This window comes from Chiloscyllium plagiosum, unplaced genomic scaffold (genome assembly GCF_037043375.1).
Source record: "Chiloscyllium plagiosum isolate Xiang-an unplaced genomic scaffold, Cpla_swu_hap1 HiC_scaffold_27, whole genome shotgun sequence".
Taxonomy (NCBI): domain Eukaryota; kingdom Metazoa; phylum Chordata; class Chondrichthyes; order Orectolobiformes; family Hemiscylliidae; genus Chiloscyllium; species Chiloscyllium plagiosum.
The window spans coordinates 17818174-17838317 of NW_028270165.1; the positions used below are offsets into that span (position 1 = coordinate 17818174).

At 44.2% G+C, this 20144-nt stretch overlaps 1 protein-coding gene across 1 annotated transcript in view; it reads right to left on the bottom strand.

The window, feature by feature from the left end:
• Positions 1-20144, bottom strand: part of LOC148143292 (uncharacterized) — a 91020-nt gene that overhangs the window by 8059 nt on the left and 62817 nt on the right. The gene's annotated exons all lie outside the window — the stretch shown is intronic.

The window sequence follows — 20144 nt, forward strand, 5'->3', positions numbered from 1 at the left end:
GGAATATTGCATTAGATTCTGGTCTCCCTGCTACAGGGTAGGAAGGATGTTGTGAAACTTGAGAGGGTGCAGAAAAGATTGACAAGGATGTCACCAGGGTTGGACGATTGTGGTATAAGGAGAGGCTGAATAATATGGGGCTGCTTTCCCTAGAGCGTCAAAGGCAAGAGGGGTAACCTTGTCAAGGTTTATAAAATCATGAGGGGCATAAACAGGGTAAATAGGCAAGCACGTCTCCCAGGGTGGGGGTGTCCAAAACTAGAGGGTTTAGGGTGGGAGGGGAAAGATTTAAAAGGGACCTAAGGATCAATGTTTTCACAAAGAGGATGGTGCATTTATGGACTGAGCTGCCAGAGGAAGGGGCCAGTACAATTACATTTAAAAGGCATCTGGATGGGTATGTAAATAGGAAGGGTTTAGAGGGATATGGACCAAATGTTGGCAAATGGAACTAGATTTACATAGGATACCTTATCAGCATGGATGTGTTGGATCAAAAAGTCTATTTCCGTGCTGTATATTTCTATGTCTATTTGATAACAGATGCTTTATTTCTGTTGATGCAAATATTGTTATAAATCATAGCTGGATACTAATAGTTAGATGTAAGGGAGAGAGAATTCCTCAATTAGGGCACAATAAAAATCCTGGGAGACCTAATTTCTGGTTTACGTCCTAACAAACAAACATTAAACAAGAACCTATTTAATTCCTAATTTTGTTCCATTTTTCTTGTTTTATTCTCTGCGATGATAACACTGTTCAGTTGACAGGCTGGGAGGTTGTGGGTCAGGCCTTGAGTGACTGAATGTTTTATTGTTCCGGAAGGTGTAAAAAGTGGGGTCAAAGTTTCAGCAGAAATCCAGCAGAGCTGAAAACAGACAACATCTTACTCTGTGAGAACAGGGAGATAAGAGGACAGAGAAATCAGGACCTAAAATCCGAGCTTACACCAGATTACCATGTTATCAATGCTTTGACTGGCAGTGCCTTTACCTTTAACTCGCTTCCCATTCAACTTCCATGTACCCCCTCGATATTCAGGATCCACTCCTTGTCATCCTGAAGCCATGACTCTGTAAGGAGTCTCAGATCATAATTATTCTCTTCAATGTGCGCAGTCAATTCATTCACTTTTGTTACAATGCAGCACACATTCAGACACGCCGTTTTTAGTTTCAGTTTTTGTGATCTTCTGAATCCAGTTTTGATTGCTGGTACATTTACTCTCCTTGTCCCTTTCTATCATTCTCTGATGCTCATTTTCCACATCACAACATTGCTCACCTGCCTTGATTTGGATTGGCCATGCTAAATTGCCCAGTGTCCAGGGATGTGCAGGTTAGGTGGATTAGCCAATGGGAAATACAGGGTTACAGGTTCATAGCAATAGAAGCAGGAGTAGGCCATTTGGCCCATTCACCCTGCTCTGCCATTCATTAAGATCATGGCTGATCGATCCATTGCATTATCCCAACTACCCTTAATTTCCCTACCATGCAATAACCCATCCAACTGTGTCTTGAATATACTCAATGAAGCTGCCTCTACTGCTTCCTTGAACAGACAATTCCAGAGAGTCACTACTCTCCTGGAAGAGCAGTTCCTCCTCATCTGTCCTAAATCTTGAGGCCATGTCATCTATTGCCAATCTCACCCACCAGCAGAAACAACTGGATTGGTGATGGGGGAGGGGGGAGGCTGCACGAGTGGTTTACTCTTCGGAGGGACTGCCGTGGACTTGATGAGCTGAATGGCCTGCTTCCACACTGTTGGGCTTCTATGATTTACCGCAGTTGTTTGCCCTGGATCACAGCACCCAAAACCTCCCACCTTCTGCCAATCCAAAGACAAGTCCCACGACAGTGTGTGTTATCTAAATGCAGAATTGTTTCTCATAAATTCAGCCCACGCCTCTCACTGCTGCCAATAAACTTTACAATGCTGATGAAACAATGCTATACCTGCAGTACTGAAAATCGTGAGACTAACGATTCCAGTTACTGATTCACTGCTCCTTCTGATGAACAGCATTGGAAATAGAGTGTTGGAGGCTGACACAAATGAGCAGTTTAAAAGGATCGATCAGCAATAATCTTAATGAATGGCAGAGCAGGGTGGATGGGCCAAATGGCCTATTCTTGCTCTTATTAATACGAACCTATAACCCTACATTTCCCATTGGTTCCCTGTTCAGCACACTTTACTTACTGCCAGTAAACCTTAAAGCACTTCAACCCCACATTGCAATGAATTCCCACTTTCCACCAAAATCCAGGATGTACTCACTCACTCAGTTGCTGTTTCACAAATGAAAGATTTCACTATAACTTCTGCTCCCAGTAAGGGCAAAACATCTTTGAAAGCTGCTCTGAAAGCCCAGTCTTCACAACGACACTTCTACTTTCACCAATGATTATCAGAGTCATACAGCATGGAAACAATCCCTTTGGTCCAACTCGTCTGCGCTGGCCAGGTATTCTAAATTAAACTAGTCCCGTTTGCCAGCATTTGGCCCATACCCCTCTAAACCCTTCCTATTGATATACTCATCCAGGTGCCTTTTAAATGTTGTAATTGCAGCAGGCTCCACCACTTCCTCTGGAAGCTCATTCAATAAACACACTGAAAAAGTTGCCCCTCAGGTCTGTTTTAAATCTTTCCCCTCTCAAGTGAAACCTATGGACTGCCCTACCACGAGGAAAAGATTTTTGCTATTCACCTTATCCACACTCCTTATAAACTTCTATAAGGTCACCCCTCAGTCTCCAATGCTCCAGGGAAAATATCCACGGCCTATTCAGTGTCTCCCGATAACTCAAACCCTCCAGCTCTGCCAACATCCTTGTAAATCTTTTCTAAACCCCTTCAAGTTTCACAACATTCTTCCATAGGAGGGCCACCAGAATTGCACACACTATTCCAAAAGTGGCCTAACCAATGTCCTGTGCAGTCGCAACATGACCTCCCAACTCCCGTACTCAATGCTCTGACCAATAAGGGAAAGCATACCAAATGCCTTCTTCATTATCTTGTCTCCTTACAATTCCACTTTCAAGGAATATGAACCTGCAAGGTCTCTTTGTTCAGCAACACTCCCTATTAACTGTGTAAGTCCTGCCCTGATTTGCCTTACCAAAATGCAACTCCTCACATTTATCTAAATTAAACTCATTCTGCCACTCCTTGGCCCATCAGCCCATCCTATCAATTCTTTCTTTCCCCTCTCATTCCCTAAATGTTGAGTCTCCATCTCCCACACACACACCCTCCACTCTCACTTTGCTGAACCTAATCCCTGCTGTACCTCATCCTGAAGGGTCTGGTCTGTGCTGATACACAGGCCCACACACAGGGGAGATCTAATTGAAACAGACAGAATACTGAATGGCCTGGACAGAGTGCTCGTGGAGAAGATGCTTCAATTGGTAGGAGAGACTAGGACCTGAGGGCACAGCATTAGAGTAAAGGGAAAACCTTTTTAGAACAAAGATAAGGAGAAACCTTTTCAGCCAGAAAGTGATGAACATGTGGAATTCACTGCTACAGAAGGCTGTGGAGACCGGGTCACTGAATATGTTTAAGACAGAGACAAATAAGTTCTTGAGTGTCAAGAGGGAAATCGAGAGTTACGTGAAGAAAGTGGGAGAATGAGATTGAGAAACGTATCAGCCATGATTTAATGACGGAGCAGTCCCGATGGGTTGAAAGGTCTAATTTCTGCTCCTGTGTTTAATGGTCTGTTCTTGTCCTGGACTAGGAGTGAGAGAATTGGGAGCAGGCCATTTACCCTGTCAAGCCTGCACCAGCATTGAACAGATCATAAGTGAATATGAATATACCTGCATCTCTGTGAATAGGCTAGAAATGTTTCTACTGGAGAAGAGGACGTTGAGTGGTGACCTAATAGAGGATGACAAAATCATGAGTGATATCGATGAGGTGAACAGCGGAGATCCTTTCCCTTGGTGGGGATTCAAGATTAGGGAGCAACTTTTGAAGAAGAGAGGAGAAAGATTTCTAAAAAAAGACATGAGGGGCACCATTTTGTTTCCCCACAGAGAGTCGTTTGTGAGTGGAGTGAATGTCCAGAGAAAGAGGTGGATGCAGGTACAGTTAAAACATTTAAAAGACATTTGAATAATTACATGAATGATGAAATTTAATTAAATGTGAGGTGCTGAATTTTGGACAAACAAATCAGAGTAGGACCTATACACTTTACGGTAAGGTCCTGGGGAGTGTTGCTGAACAAAGAGACCTTGAAGTACAGGTTCATAGTTCCTTGAAGGTAGAGTTGCAAGTAGATAGGATAGTGAAGGCAGCATTTGGTATGCTTTCCTTTATTGGTTAGAGCATCGAGTAAAGGAGTTGGGAGTTGATGTTGTAGCTGTCCAGGACATTGGTGAGGCCACATTTGGAAAATTGCATGCAACTCTGGATTCCTTCCCATCAGAAGAATGTTTAAAACTTGTAAGCGTTCAGAAAAAGATTTACCAGGATGTTGCCAAGTTTGAAAGATTTACGCTCTCGGGTGAGGCTGCATAGGTTGGGGCTGTTTTCCCTCGAGTATCGGAGGCTGAGGGGTGACTTTACAGAGGGGCATGGCTGAGTAAATAGACAAAGTCTTCTCCCTGTGGTGGGGGAGTTCAGAACGAGGGGGCATAGGTTTAGGGTGAGGGGGGAAAAAGACATAAAAGGGACCTAAGAGGCAGCTTTTTCACCAAGAGAATGGTAATGTGTACAGAATGACCAGTCAGAGGAAGTGGTAGAGGCTGGTATAATTAGAGCATTTAAAAGGCATCTGATTTAGGAAGGATTTAGAGGGACATGGGCCAAGTGCTGGCAAATAGGACTAGATTGGAATAACTGGTCGGCATGGACAAGTTGGACCGAAGGGTCTGTTTCCATGCTGTACATCTCTATGACTCCAACAGGAAAGGTTCAGAGGGATATGGGCTAAACACAGGGTGGGGCTAGTTTAGTTTGAGAACATAGTCAGCATGGACTACTTGAACTGAAGAGTCTGTTTCTGTGCTGTATTACTCTGTAACTGTTCTGTGCTGGTCTTAAAATCATTTTCTTGCCTTCCTCCATAATCATCCACTTGTTTGTTGTTCAAAAATCAGATGAACTCAGCCTTGAATATATTCAATGACGCTCGAACTGCAGGAAGACATCACCAGTTCTCAACTCAATTCCTCTTGCTAAATACCACTTGCCTTGCTCACTGCTTGCTGCACCTGTCTGACAACTGGCATTGACTGGTGTAGAAGGATGCTGAGGCCCTCTGTACATCCACACATCATTCCTAATGAAAGGCTCATGCCCGAAATGTCAATTCTCCTGTATTTACCATGTGTTTTTGAACTGACCTGGACTAACTTTCCCGAGTCTGTCCCCTCCCTGGGTTCACTCCGTTTCCCTTCAGTTCCTGCAAGTCAACAGCTGAACCCCGGAATGGAAAAGGGGGTGAGAAAAGAGATTGCTGTACTCACAGATGTTGGAGTGAGGAAGAAAGTTGTGGTCTAGGCTGAAGCTCAATCTTAATTCAGAGAGAGAGAGAGGAACAGCAACATCTTGGTCCAACTTCCGCATCCAGACAATGGGTTTGCTGTGATTGGCAGGAGGACCAGTCGCCATCCGGTCCTCCTGAGCGTCCCATTGGTCCATCAAAACAAGGTCGTGGGACATTTCCACTTGTTGCACGAGCATGCGTAGTGTTTTGCTGACACCGGTGAACATGCGCACTGCGTTGCTGACACAGAGTAGCATGCGCAGCATGGAGATGCTGGTATTACTGACAGATTTTCAAAGTTAAAAATCACACAACGCCAGGTTATTCCAAAAGGTTTATTTGGAAGCACTAGTTTTCAAAGCGCTGTTTCTTCATCGGGTGGTTGTGCAGCAAAATAATTAGACACAGACTTTATCGCAAGAGGATTATAGTGTCATGAGAGTAATATTAAACAAATTTAGCTTACGTCTTTTAGAATGACCATGATAGTTTCTGTTCCTTCATATGTAAATATCAGAACTTTTTAAAAGTTACATTCTCAAGATTGCTTTTAACAATAGGTGTCTTCTCAGCTAAAGTAATGCATTGAAGGAGTGAAGTTAAAGTCTGTGTCCCACTGTTAGGTCAGATTGATTCTATTCCTAAAGTGGGAGTTACAGAATCTTACGTGGATTAATGCAGGTTTTGAACAAAATATAATGTAATTCTACACGTACATATTCACTCCACAAACTTGTGCATGTGCGCGCAAGGGAAACCGAGTGTGTATGGGGGGGGGCGGGGTGAGGTGTGAGTGTGTGTCTGTGTGAGAGTGTAATGGGTTATAAGTCTGTGAGAGGCTGTGTGTGTGTGGGAGCATATAAGAGAGCGCTTGTGTATGAGAGAGGGTCTGCGTGAGTGTGTTGGTCTGGAGGAGAGTGTGTGTGTGTATGAGAGAGTGTATAATGTAATGGGGTCAGCTGCAGTGTGACATGAATCCAAGGTCCCAGTTGAGGCCATCCCCATGGGTACCGAACTTGGCTATCAGCCTCTGCTTGGCCAATTTGCATTTTTGAGGAGAAAGTGAGGTCTGCAGATGCTGGAGATCAGAGCTGAAAATGTGTTGCTGGAAAAGCGCAGCAGGTCAGGCAGCATCCAGGGAACAGGAGAATCGACATTTCGGGCATAAGTTTCTGAAGAAGGGCTTATGCCCGAAACGTCGATTCTCCTGTTCCCTGGATGCTGCCTGACCTGCTGCGCTTTTCCAGCAACACATTTTCAGCAATTTGCATTTTTGCCTGTCCTGAAGTCCGCCTTGGAGGATGGTCACCCGAAGGTCCGAGGCTGAATGTCTCGGACCGCTGAAGTGTTCCTTGACTGGGAGGGAACACTCCTGCCTGGTGATTGTTGTGCAGTGTCCATTTATCCATTGCCGTAGCCTCTGCTCAGTCTCGCCAATATACCATGCCTCAGCGCGTCAGTGCCTGCAGTGTATGATATAAACAATGTTGTCGGGGTCACATGAGTACCTGCTGCACTCATGGTGGGTGGTGAACCCATGTGTAATTGTGTTGACACTCTGACATGTTTTGCAGCCTCTGCCATGACAAGGTTGTATCATGTTGCCTTAAGGCCAGGCAGTTTGCTGCAAACAATGTTCTGTTTAAAGTTTGGTGGTTTGAAGGTGAGAAGTGGAGGCGTGGGGAAGGTCTTGGTGAAGTGCTCATCCTGATCGATAATGTGTTGCAGGCTGTGAAGAACGTGTCATAGTTTTTCAGCTCCCGTGAAGTACTGGACAACAAAGGGTACCATTTTGGTTGCAGCTCGTGTTTGTCTCCTAAGGAAGTCATTACGGTTTCTCGCTGTGACACATTGGAACTGGCAATTGATGAGTTGAGCATTGTATCCCGTTCCTTTGAAGGTATGCTTGTGTACTTCCAAGTGTCTGTCACGTTCCTCATCTGAACCGATCCTATGTATGCGAAGGCCTTGTCCATAGAGGATGGCTGTTTTAATATTGTCAAGTTATCCATGGGTTTACAGTACAGAGAAGTGCTGAGATGCCTATTCTTAATGGAGATGCATGTGTCCAAGAATGAGACAGATACTAAAGAGTAGTCCATGGTGAGTGTGATGGTGGGACAAAACTTGTTGATATCACTGTGTGGTTGTTTCAGTGACTCCTCGCCCTGGGTCCAGAGGAAGAAATGTTGTCAATATATCTGGTGTATTGTGTTGGCTGGAGGTCCTGTGCAGAAAAGAAGTCTTGTTCGAACCTATGCATGAAAATGTTGGCATACTGGGTTGAAAATTTGGTCCTCATGGCAGTTCTGTGTGTCTGGATGAAGAACTGGTTGTCAAAGGTGAATATGGTGTGGTCGAGGATGAAGCAGATGAGTTGTAGGACAGAGCTCAGAGATTGGCAGTTGCTGCTATTCATTACTGAGGCTGTTATTGTGATGCCATCATTGTGGGGAATGCTGGTGTAGAGTGCTGAAACGTTCATTGTGACCAACAATGTTCCTGATTCGACTGGTCCGTTGGTGCTGAGTTTCTGGAAGAAATCTGTAGTGTCGCGACAGAAGCGTGGGGTCCCTTGCACAATGGGTTTCGAGATGCCTTCAACATAGCCAGAGAGATTCTCACACACAGCCCCGTGGCCTGATACAATGGGGCGAAGGCAGTAGAAGTCGCCTTCGTGAGAATACATGGGAAAAGGGTGCTTGAGAACTCTGAAGGATTGAATTGAAAGTCTTGATCAATGTTGTTAATTCACGGGTGTGCTCTTTGGTCGGATTGGCTGGCTGTTGCTTGTAGTGTTTCTGGTCAGTTGTCTGTACACTTCCTTGCAGTAGTCCATTCTATTCTGAATTGCTCAAAAACTGCATAAATCCATGTAAGATTCTGTAGTTCCAACTTTAGAAATACAATCAGTCTGACCTAACTTTGGAACACAGACAGGCTTTGACTTCACACCGTCGATGCATTATCTGAGCTGAGATGACCCCTATTGTTATAACCTGGTGCTGTGTAATTTTTAACTTTGTTTCCACTGAACACAGCCCACACCTCCAGCTGCTGTCAGTAAACTTTACAATGCCGATGAAACAATGAACTTGCAGTCCTGAAAAATTTACAATTTCTAATAATATGAGCTACACATTGACTGCTCCTTCTAATATATGACATTGGAAACCTCACGCTGGAGGCTGAAAGAAATGAGCAGCTTTAAAATAAAAACCTGTTGGGTCTCATAGCCTTCAATTTCTGAGTCCAAAAGGTAGGTTCAGGTAACTTTTATTGCGATCCAACTTTGTTACAACTTGAGATCTCCCCAGCACAAAGGTGGACAAAAAGTAGCTTTTTTTTTAAACAGCTCAGACTCCCCTGTACCCCACTTCCTTTACTATTGGTCAGCTGAGTTGTCCCTTTGTAATTGGATCCTTGGTACAGCCGTAACCCGTAGGAAGTATTATCTCACTCAGCAATTTCAACCTATACCCTGTCTCCAAGTAAGATTCTCCCGCTTATTTGCCAGGCTGCGGGGCAGTCAAGAGTCAACCACACTGCTGTGGATCAGGAGTCACTTGTAGGGTAAACGCTGCAACTGGAACGACTGAGTGAATCCTTTCCCAAAACGGCAGTTTCCTTCCCCGAAAATGGTTTGATCATGAGATTCTGAACTCCAGATTTCAGACTGAATTCCAATCCTGCCATCTGCTGCAGTGAGATTTGAACCCAGGGGTCCGCAGAACTGGGTTGATAGTCCAGTCGATAATAGCACTCAGCCATCACTCCTTCAATCCCCCTGTGATGGAACGTGAACTTGCTGGTGCATTCACAGGTGGGAGTAGTGGATGAAGCCCTTACTGCACGGAGAGCAAGTGAATAGCCTCTCTCCGGTGTGGACCCACTGGTGGACCAACAGTGTAGATGACTGAGTGAATCCATTCCTGCACATGGAGCACTTGAACGGTTTCTCTTCCACGTGACCCACTGGTGTGTCTGCAGATGACCCATCTTACTGAATCCCTGTCCGCACACGGAGCGGGTGAATGGCCTCTTCCCTCTTCCCCCGTGTGAACGTGTCTGTGGGTTTCCAGCATCGATAGGGAAGGGAACCTTTTCCCACAGTCCCCACATTTCACCATGGAGGTGGGGGTGGGGGCGGAAGCTTTCCTTGTGTCACTTTGGGGTTGAAATTACAAACAGAACGGCTACACAGTCTCTCCCCACTGTGAGAAGTGAGATTTTGATCCCCCAAGCCGAGTAAATGGTGTGAAGCACTTTTCACAGTCAGCGCACTGAATCTCCCTCACTCGGGTGTCTCAGTATTCTTCCTGCCGCACCAGTGTCCAAAATCTCTCAAGCAGACAAAAGCAAACATTTCTTCTCAATGTGAATGGCTGCTGATATTCAAGACCCATTGAATCAAGTGGCTCTGTCAGAAGTTGATGTATCTTTTGCTTTCAGATTTCTTTCTGCAAAAGAAATCACAAAATAAGTGATCACTGTCAGTACAGTTAAATGGACATAACATCGATGGCAATTCTTGTAGATTGCCAGATGCCTGCTGATCACACATTATCCAGCACACAGAAACCTGAGAACCCTCACAGAGCCAGATAACCTTAAGTGTGTACGGAGGAAAACTTCATTTAGGTGACAATGACTGGAACAAGCTGCCTTCAAAGGTGTTGGAAATAATAGGACAGCAAGAAGTCATTCAGCAACTTTACTGGCTTTCTTTTCTCAAGCAGCCTTGATATTTCATTATCATGTCCTTGATTCAAAGGCATTTGACGGGTGGAGTGTCTAGATCATTTTTATACCCTAGGTGAAGTGTTTACTAGATGGGTCAGGGTCTTTTACAGTGATCCTTCAGCAGCAGTTCTCACCAATAGTGTAAGGCCTAGTAATGGTAACATGGCAGGGGCAGTCGGCAAGGCTGTGGCCTTTCACCTTTACTTTTCACATTGGTGATTGAGCCACTGACAGAGACTATTTGTAGGGACTCCAATATAGTTGGTCCAGAGGTGGGATCAAAGGCGCATAAGAGCACAGTATATGTGGATGAAGTTCTTATTTTTCTCTTGAACCCGGTAGTTTCAGTGCCCCAAAAGAGATTCTAATGCTCCAAAAATGTGAATCCTTCTCCCATACACCAGCTCCTCAGCCATGCATTCCTCTGCTCTAACCTCCTATTCCTGCCCTCCCTAGCTCGTAGCACTGGGAGTAATCCAGATATTACTACTCTCAAGAACCTCCTTTTTAAATTCCTGCCAACTCTCTGTAATCTCCCTTCAGAATCTCAACCTTTTTCCTTCCTATATCATTGGTTCCAATGTGTACAATGACCTCTTGGCTGGCCCCTCTCCCCCTTGAGAACATTCTGCATTCTCTCTGAGACATCCTTGATCCTGGCACCAAGGAAACAACACACCATTCTGATTTTTCGCTGCTGTCCACAGAAATGTCTGTCTGTACAATGGACTAGAGAGTCCCCGAACACAATTGATCTTTTGGAACCCGACATGCCCCTCATTGTATTAGAGCCAGTCTCAATACCAGAAACTTGGCTGTTCGTGCTACGTTCCCCTGAGAATCCATCACCCCCTATATTTTCCAAAATGGCATACTTGTTTGAAATGGGTATAGTCACAGAAGGCTCCTACACTCACTGCCTGCCTGTCTTACTTTTCCTGGAGTTAACCCATCTATGTGACTGTATCTGAGACTTCCCCCCCTTCCTATAACTACCATCCATCACATACTGTTGCTGTTGCAAATTCCTCATCACTTCTAACTGTCTGTCCAACCGATCCATTCAATCTCATAAGATTCGCAACCAACAGCATTTATTGCAGATATAATCTGCAGTAACCCTTAAACTCTCTTTAAACTCCCACATCTGACAAGAAGCGCATATAACTCTACTAAAGGCCATTTTTGCTCCTTCACAATCTACAGATCCAGAAACTAACACCGTCTTATTCCTCTACAAAACACTGCCCCAAGTTAAATTAATAGCTATGGCTTATATTTTAAGTTTAATCAAGAGACATATCTCAAAAAACATATAATCAAGAAAGAACCCATTCTACTCGCTACTGCAGACCTTCTGTAGGTCCCACTTAAAAACAATACACTTTTCTGCTGCTTGCTGTGATCCTTGCCCAAACAGTTCCTCCAAAATCAGCTGTGAATTTCACTGTTTATTAATTTTCCCAGACGCACTCCGAATTCCAGCGATACATGAATTCAAACAGCAAAGGCAGTAACTGTGCAGGTTCACTGCGGTATCTTCTGGAAGAGAATTCCAACCTCGTGGTAACCTCGGCCTTGGTTGAGCTTAATTACCCATACTGTCCAGTGATGTGCAGGTTAGGGTGGTTCCCCCATACTAAATTATTGATAATGCCCAAGGATATTCTGGATGGTGTATGTTAATCACGCTAACTTACCTACAGTGTCCAGGGATGGCAGGTTAGGGTGGATTGGCCGAGGTAAATTTATCCATAGTGTTCGGGATTCTACAGGTTAGGGTGAAGATCTAGACCCCCTCAATCGGGCTCTCGGTCCAAGATCGGTTAAAAGAATCACTAGGAGTACGATCTATTTAAAGCAAGGTTACCAGTTTAATGAAATAAGGCAGCCTAGCATAGATTTATCCAGCAATACAGAGGTTAAAAGCTTCTATGTTCCGTGACGAAATTACACAATTACATTCGAAAATTACACGTTTATGTTTTTTAAGAGACAGCACAGCCTTAATTACAAGAAAAGACCAATCAAATGTAATAAGGTGACATGATTGACAGCAGGTTAATCCAATGATATTTCCTGGGAAACAGATTATTTTACTTACAAAATCATCCCATGCTTGCTAGTTCAAGGTTAGTTCGAATACCAAGTTACTTATGATTTATATTATGAAAACTCCATTGTTCTCTTTTATTTCTAAATCCAACCAACTCAGCAAAGCAACAATTCCATTTCAGTGTCAAATCATAACCTGAAGCCATTTTGTTATGTTATTTTGGATTGAAAAGCCATTTTGTGGTTAATAAAAACCTACATACACCTGTTGCTCCTAACAACAGCCTAAATTCAAATTTTAAATCCTCATCTCAATAAAGCAGCAGTTGTCTCATTACCCAAAAGGGTGAGACCACAAACGATATAATTACAGTTTTGATGACTAATAATTCCTGAAAATCCTCCTACAGAAAAAAAACTAAGAGCTACATATCCCAAAGAGTGATATTACTGTTTTGTAGAGATTTTGGATTTTTCCATTCTCTACAGCTACAGCACGAGGAGTACTTACTTTATTCGAAATATTAACCAGGGTTAGTGTAGACCAATAAGAGGCCTATCTTTGTGACTTCCTTGAGGCTGTTCAATAGATGGGTCTTTCGGTAAGAGATGCGATTATTGTCCAAGAATGGTTCGACTCATCCCATAATTGGGAAGACATGGGTGCCATTAGGGGTCAAAGAGTCTTTTACTGAAGTCAGGACGTAATAGGCCACTTCATTCCTGCCAAATATTATATTGTGACTTTGAAGAAACAAATTGTTACTGAAAGATAACATTTCCCTATCTTCTCTTTTGCGGCATGACCTAATTGGATGGGGCAAGGCTTACCAGGGCTGCCCATAGCACAACTGGTATCAAACTGGCACACAACACCTTTGGTAAAGACCATTTAGACTTGTTCTGTAAATTAACTGTTCACTGCAATAGTCATTCTTAGTAACATTCAGTCTCTCAGCAGACAAGGACATCTTCCTGGCATAGTTGGTACACAGTCTCTGGTTGCTCAGGATCGCACAGGTAAACTGTCCCTTCTTGTGCACCAATGCTAGCAATGGCAAGTTCACACAGCAGGGCAAGTTCGATCTTTATCATCTCCCCCCTTGCAAGGGGCTCGTCTGATGAGCTTGCAATGATGGAGATGAACCCAGGGGGAGATGAGGATTTAAATTTTGAATTTAGGCTGTTGTTAGGAGCAACAGGTGAATGTAGGTTTTTATTAACCACAAAATGGCTTTTCAGTTTAAAATAACATATCAAAATGGCTTCAGGTTATGATTTGACACTGTGAACTTGAATTGCTGCTTTGCTGAGTTGGTTGGAATTGGAGATAAGAGAACATGGAGTTTTCATAATATGAATCATAAGACAGTAATTTGCTATTCGAACTAACATTGAACTGGCAAGCATGGGATGATTTTGTTTTACACACAATCAGTTTCCCAGGAAATATCATTGGACTAACCTGCTGTCAATCATATCACCTTATTACATTTGATTGATCTTTTATAATTAAGGCTGTGTTGTCTCTTAAAAAAACACAATTACCCAATTGCACCACGGAGCACAGAAGCTTTAACCTCCGTGTTGCTGGATAGAATTGCATCAGGCTGCCTTACTTTATTAAACTGATAACCTTGCTTTGTACAGTCCGCATTCTGTTGATTCTTTGACTGATCTCGAGACCGAGGGGTCCCGCTTGGGATCCAAATCTTCAAGGGTGGATTGGCCAGGCTAAATTCCCTCATAGTGTCCAGGGATGTGTAAGTTTGGTGTATTACTCTGGGGTAAGTGTAGGGCAATAAGGGGAGGGATATGGGTGAATTTCCATTCAGAACGTTGGTTTGGACTTGTTGGGCCGAGTGGCCTGCTTCCATGCTGTGAGGATTCTTTGAAGGGAAGGGATTTTTGCAAACTGCTCTCCTTCCATCTGCTGCAGAGTTCCACTGTCGGCCTGCCCCGTTTTCGACATCACAACGCGAAAGTGGCCATATCGGTTTCAATGTAAAACACCCTCCTCTGGGCAACTCCTCATCCTGGGAGGGAGAGGGGGGTGGGGGGGGGGGGAAATCTGTTCACTTGTAGCAACTGGGGTGAATCTAGTGAGGGAGTCTACTCTGGCAACTCAGGTATGTGTCTTAATTACCCGGGTGAGGAGGGACGGATGATAGTAATTGGGGAGGGGGAGATACCTTTTTTCTTATGCTTCCAAGCTGACCCTCACAAGTTCGGGTTGTCCCTCCATTCTTTCCCAGTTTTCAAAACCCACAAAAGACAACTTTCCCAATCCTCTGCGTATCGGAATTGGGAGGTTATGTTGTGGCTGTACGGTACATTGGTTAAGCCACTTTTGGAATATTGTGTGCAATTCTGGTTTCCCTCCTATCGAAAGGACGTTGTGAAACTTGAAAGGGTTCAGAAAAGATTTACAAGGATGCTGCCAGCGTTGGAGGGTTTGAGCTGAATTGTTTAGGGCTGTTTTCCTGAGTGTGGCAGAGGCGTTTGTATACACCTATACAATCATGAAAGGCATGGATTGGGTAAATAGACAAGGTATTGTCCCCTGGGTTTGGGGGTGTCCAGAACAAAAGGGTAATAGCTTTAGGCTGAGGTGGATGATCAAAGATTAAAAAAAAACCTAAGGGCAACTTTTTAATTCAGAGGGTAGTGAGCGTAAAGAATGAGCTGCCAGAGGAAATGGTGGAGGCTGGTACAATTACAATATGTGATTGGCATCTGGATGGTTATATGAATAGAAAGGGTTCAGAGGGGTATGCGCCAAGTGCATTCTGAAAGCATATGGGACTAGATTAATTTAGAATATCTGGTCAACATGGATGAGTTAAGACCATAAGACATAGGAGTGAAAGTAAGGCCATTCAGCCCATTGAGTCCATTCTGCCATTTAATCATGGCTGATGGGCATTTCAGCTCCACTTACCCGCAATCTCCCTGTAGCCCTTAAATTCTTGATCTCTCAGGGAATTATCCATCTCTGCCTTGAAGACATTTACGTCCTGGCCTCCACTGTGCTCCATGGCAATGATTTCCACAGGCCCACACTCTTTGGCTGAGGAAATGTCTCCTCATTTCTGTTCTAAATTGACCCCCTCTAATTATCAGGCTGTGCCCATGCGTCCTAGTCTCCCCTGCCTAATGGAAATACCTTCCCAGCATCCACCCTTTCTAAGAACTGCATAATCTTGTAAATTTCTATTAGATCTCCTCTCAGCCTTCTGAAAGCAAATGAATATAATCCCAGGATCCTCAGCCATTCATCGTATGTTAGGTGTATCGTTCCAGCGATCATCCATGTGAATCTCTGCTGGACACACTCCAGTGCCAGTATATTCTGCTGTTACTGCCGCTGAGTCACACCTTGAACCCTGTTTAGTGGGTGAAGTGGGAGGGGCAAGAGGATCCTTTCTGCCGGACTGGCTACTCTCACATCCACTTTACTTCCGATGGGGGCTGATGCTCTCTGACAGCACCTTCCCTACGGAATTGATCTGCAGGAGCAGATGGAGGACATTTTTATCCTGGATGGAGCGTAATGTTTGTCCAAGCACTGCAGATAGATCTGAAAAAGATACATCTTGTCTCTGTCCCATTGAGTCTCCAGCACAGGGCCAGGTCGGTTGGCTCAGTTGGCCTCTGTCAGTGTTTTCGCTCTGCCTGAACCTCTACCTACCCCTCTTCATCGTCCCTTCCCACCCCTCATCAGCAAACTGATATCCCCCACTTATCGGACGTTTGCTTTCTGCCTCTGTCTAACTGCCCCCTTCTTTTATACCCTTGATGACATATATCTAATTGTTTTTAATGATAGGATTGTTCCTCTGTTTTCAAAACCATCAGATTGAAATTTAATAGGTTTTTGTAGCCAAAGGGCCTGGTTTAAATTGATTGGCTCAATTGAAAAACTGTTTTCTTGGCCTGCTAACAATACGACCTTTTGATACAAATGTTTCAGCTCTCTGTTGTGACAGTGATTCTCCTTTAAGAAGATTATGTTGTTCTTGGTATTTTTTTGAAGAGGGGTTGTAAAAGGCAGAGGTTCCAAATCATCTGGGGTTAGGGATTTTGCTAATGGCCAACAGATACTGGCTAAGGCATCAATCAGGGAAAAGGGTTTGAGATTTTTTCTAAAATGCTTGTACAATGAAAGGACAGTTCTGCATTTTGTTTACCCTGGTTTGGTTTGAGTTTTAGCAAGCAGTCTGTCCAAAGCTACAGGGGGAAGAAAGGTACCCTGATTCAACAGATATTTCTGGCTAACTCTCTCTCCAACATCTCTCCTGTAAGAATCTGTGCATGAACTGACCTTTTTTTGCCAGAGGGGTGTGTTTATGGGAATGTTGCAGGAAATCGGAACTGCAGCTTTTTGAAGTTGCGGGGAGATTGTGTCGGTTGGGTTTTCAAACGGCTGTTATTCTACATTGTTTTCTTTGTTTGTGTTTCATTCCATGGTGTGTAAATAAATTCTGTTTTCCTGGAAACCAGCTGCATCACTCCTGGGATACCTCTGCCTAAAACAACCAGTAAAGTTAGGGTCTGGCCTTGTCCATAACACTATACCTACAAATTGTGTTTCCAGCAAGGATGTTGTGAAACTTGAAAGGATTCTGAGCTTGGAGGGTTTGAGTTATAGGGAGAGGCTGAATAAGTTGCAGATATTTTCCCTGGAACATCTGAGGCTGAAGAGTGTAGAGATTTATAAAAACATTAAAGGCATGGATAGGGTAAGTAGTCAAAATCTTTTTTCCAGGGTGGGGAAATCCTAAACTAGAGGTTTAGGATGAGGGGGAAAGATGTAAAAGGGACCTGAGGGGAAACCTTTTCAAGGAGAGGGTGGTACGTGGAGGGAATGAGCTGCCAGAGAAAGTGATGGAGGCTGGTACAATTACAACATTCAAAAGGTATTTGGATTGGAACATGAATAGGAAGAGTTTAGAGGGATATGGGCAAGTGCTGGCTAATGGAACTGGATTAATTTAGGATATCCGGTCAGCATGGACGAGTTGGACTGAAGGGTCTATTTACCTACTGTGCATCTTTTTTGGCTCTAAGTCCCTTAAAAAAAAAATACCACATTGGGTTTCAGAGTTCGGTTGAGGCAATGTTACTGACAGGCCCCTCTGGTTCACACATAAACTATCTGTCCTGTTACAGAGTCAGAGAGATGTACAGCACTGAAACAGACCCTTCGGTCCAACCGGTCTATGCCAACCAGATATCCAAAATTAATCTAGTCCCATTTGTCAGCATTTAGCTCATGTACCCATCCAGATGCCTTTTAAATGTTGTAATTGTACCAGCTTCCACCACTCCCTCTGGCAGCTCATTCTGTACATACACCCCCCTCTGTGTGAAAACTTGCCCCTTTGAGGTCCCTTCTAAACTTTTCCCCTCTCACCCCAAACCTCTGCCCTCTAGTTCTGGACTCCCCCACCCTGGGGGAAAGACCTAGTGGTTTGGCCAGCTGTATCACTCCTGGGATGTCTCTGCTAAAAGCTCCTCATGCATTTTTATAAATCTCTATAAGGCCACCCCTCAGCCTCCGATGCTGCAGGGAAAATAGCCCCAACCTATTCAGTCTTTTACTGTAGGTCAAGCCCTCCAACCCTGCAAACATAGTTGTCAATCTTTTCAGAACCCTTTCAAGTTTCACAACTTGCTGCAAACATGTCGGCTTTGTTCATCTGACGTGGGAGAATTTTCTGTATGATGTCTTCTGTCTGAAAGAGCCCTCCCCTATGCTGCGACAGAGGCACAATGACTTTCAAAATCCTGACAAACTGTTATCAGTCCAAGATTCATTTGTAGAAGCTTCTCAATCACATCTGTAAATGCAGCAAATGTATTTAATAATGAGTCATGAATAAAGGCTGCATTAATTTTTATTGTGAAGTTCTACTCATACATCTCAGATCAGAGCATACAAACCTGGTCAGAAGCAGCCTACGGAGTCTAAGATGCCACTGGCTATTTCCCAAACAGGACTGACTTTGCAAGAAACCATAGACATTTGAAATGAATGGGGTGCCATTCATTTTAAGATCAGGTGAACCTAAGAGACACTGCATTACCTTGGAAATGAGAGATCCTTGACACACACAGCTGAAATCATTGCTGTGCTATTATTAGCAAATTGGAATTAAGGCTGGTGTTTTTTTGCTGGAGCAGAGGAGGTTGAGAGGCGAAGTTTATAAAATCATGAGAGGTATAGATAAAGGTAGTTGTCTCTTCCCTAGGGTGGGGAAGTTCAAGACCAGGGGGCACATATTTACAGTGAGGGGAGGAAGATTGACAAAAAGACAGGTGGGGACAAATGGTTTTGCAGAGTGTGGTTCACATGTGGAATGAACGTCCAGAGGAAGTTGTGGGCACGGGTACAATTACAACATATAAAAGACATTTGGATAAGTACGTGATTAGGGGGAAAGGTTTGGAGGGAAAGGGAGAGGTTGAATAGGTTGGGGCTGTTTTCCCTGGAGCATCGGAGGCTGAGGTGCTGCCTTTTATGGGTTTATATAACCATGAGGGGCATGGATAGGGTAAATAGTCAAGGTCTTTTCCCTGGGTTGAGGTCGTCCAGAACTAGAGGGAATAGGTTTAAAAGTGAGAGGAGAAAAATTTTAATGGGACCTGAGGGACAACCTTTTCACGCAGAGGGTGGTGCGTGGATGGAGTGAGCTGCCACAGGAAACAGTGGATGCTGGCACAATGTCAACATGAAAAAGGCACCTGGATGGGTGTATGAACAGGAAGGGTTAGAGGAATACAGGGCAAGTGCTGGAAACAGACCCTTTGGTCCAACTTCTCCATGCTGACCAGGTATCCTAAATTAATCAGACCAAAGGGTCTGTTTCCAGCACTTGGCCCACATCCCTCCAAACCATTCCTATTCATGTCCCCATCCAGATGCCATTTAAATAATGTCATTGTAACAGCCTTCACTTCTTCTTGCAGCTCATTCCATACATGTACAACCCTTTGTGTGAAAAAGTTACCCCATAGGTCCCATTTAAATCTTTTCCCTTTTGCCATAAACCTATTCCCTCTGTTTCTGGAATGTCTAACCTCCAGGGAAATGACCTTGTCTATTTGCCCTATCCATACCCCTCATGATTTTATAAACTCATATAAGGTCACTCCTCAACCTCCCATAATCCAGAGAAAACAGCCCCAGTCTACTGTAGCCCAAACCTTCCAACCCTCAGCAACATCCTGGTAAATCATTTCTGGTGGAGAAGTCAATGATTTGGGTTAATACCTGAAACACTGACATCACTGCTGGTGCTGCCTGGCTTGCTGTGTTCTCCCACCCTCCTGCTTGCCTACTTTGGATTCCAGCATCTGCAGTTTTTTTTGTCTCTAACCAATGGCAGAGCAGACTCGATGGGCTGAATGGCCTAACTTCTACTCCAATGGTCTCACAGGCTTAGGTTTGTGCGGATTGTTTCAGTGGGAATGTGCAATCCCAGGCTCAACGAGCAGCAGCGCCCAATGGATCAAAGTTCATAGAATCACAGAATCCATACAGTGTGGACACTGGCCCTTCAGCCCAACAGGTTCATACTGACCCTCCAAAGAGTAACCCACCCAGACCCATTTCCCAACCCTATTACTCTACATTTACTCTGACTAATGGACCACACCTACACATCCCTGAACACTGGGACAATTTAGCTTGGCCAATCCACCCCAACTTTCACATCTTTGGTTTGTGGGAGGAAACCGGAGCACCCAGAGAAAACCCACGCAGGCACAGGGGGAGAATGTGCAAACTCCACACAGACAGTCACCCCAATGGTGGAATCGAAGC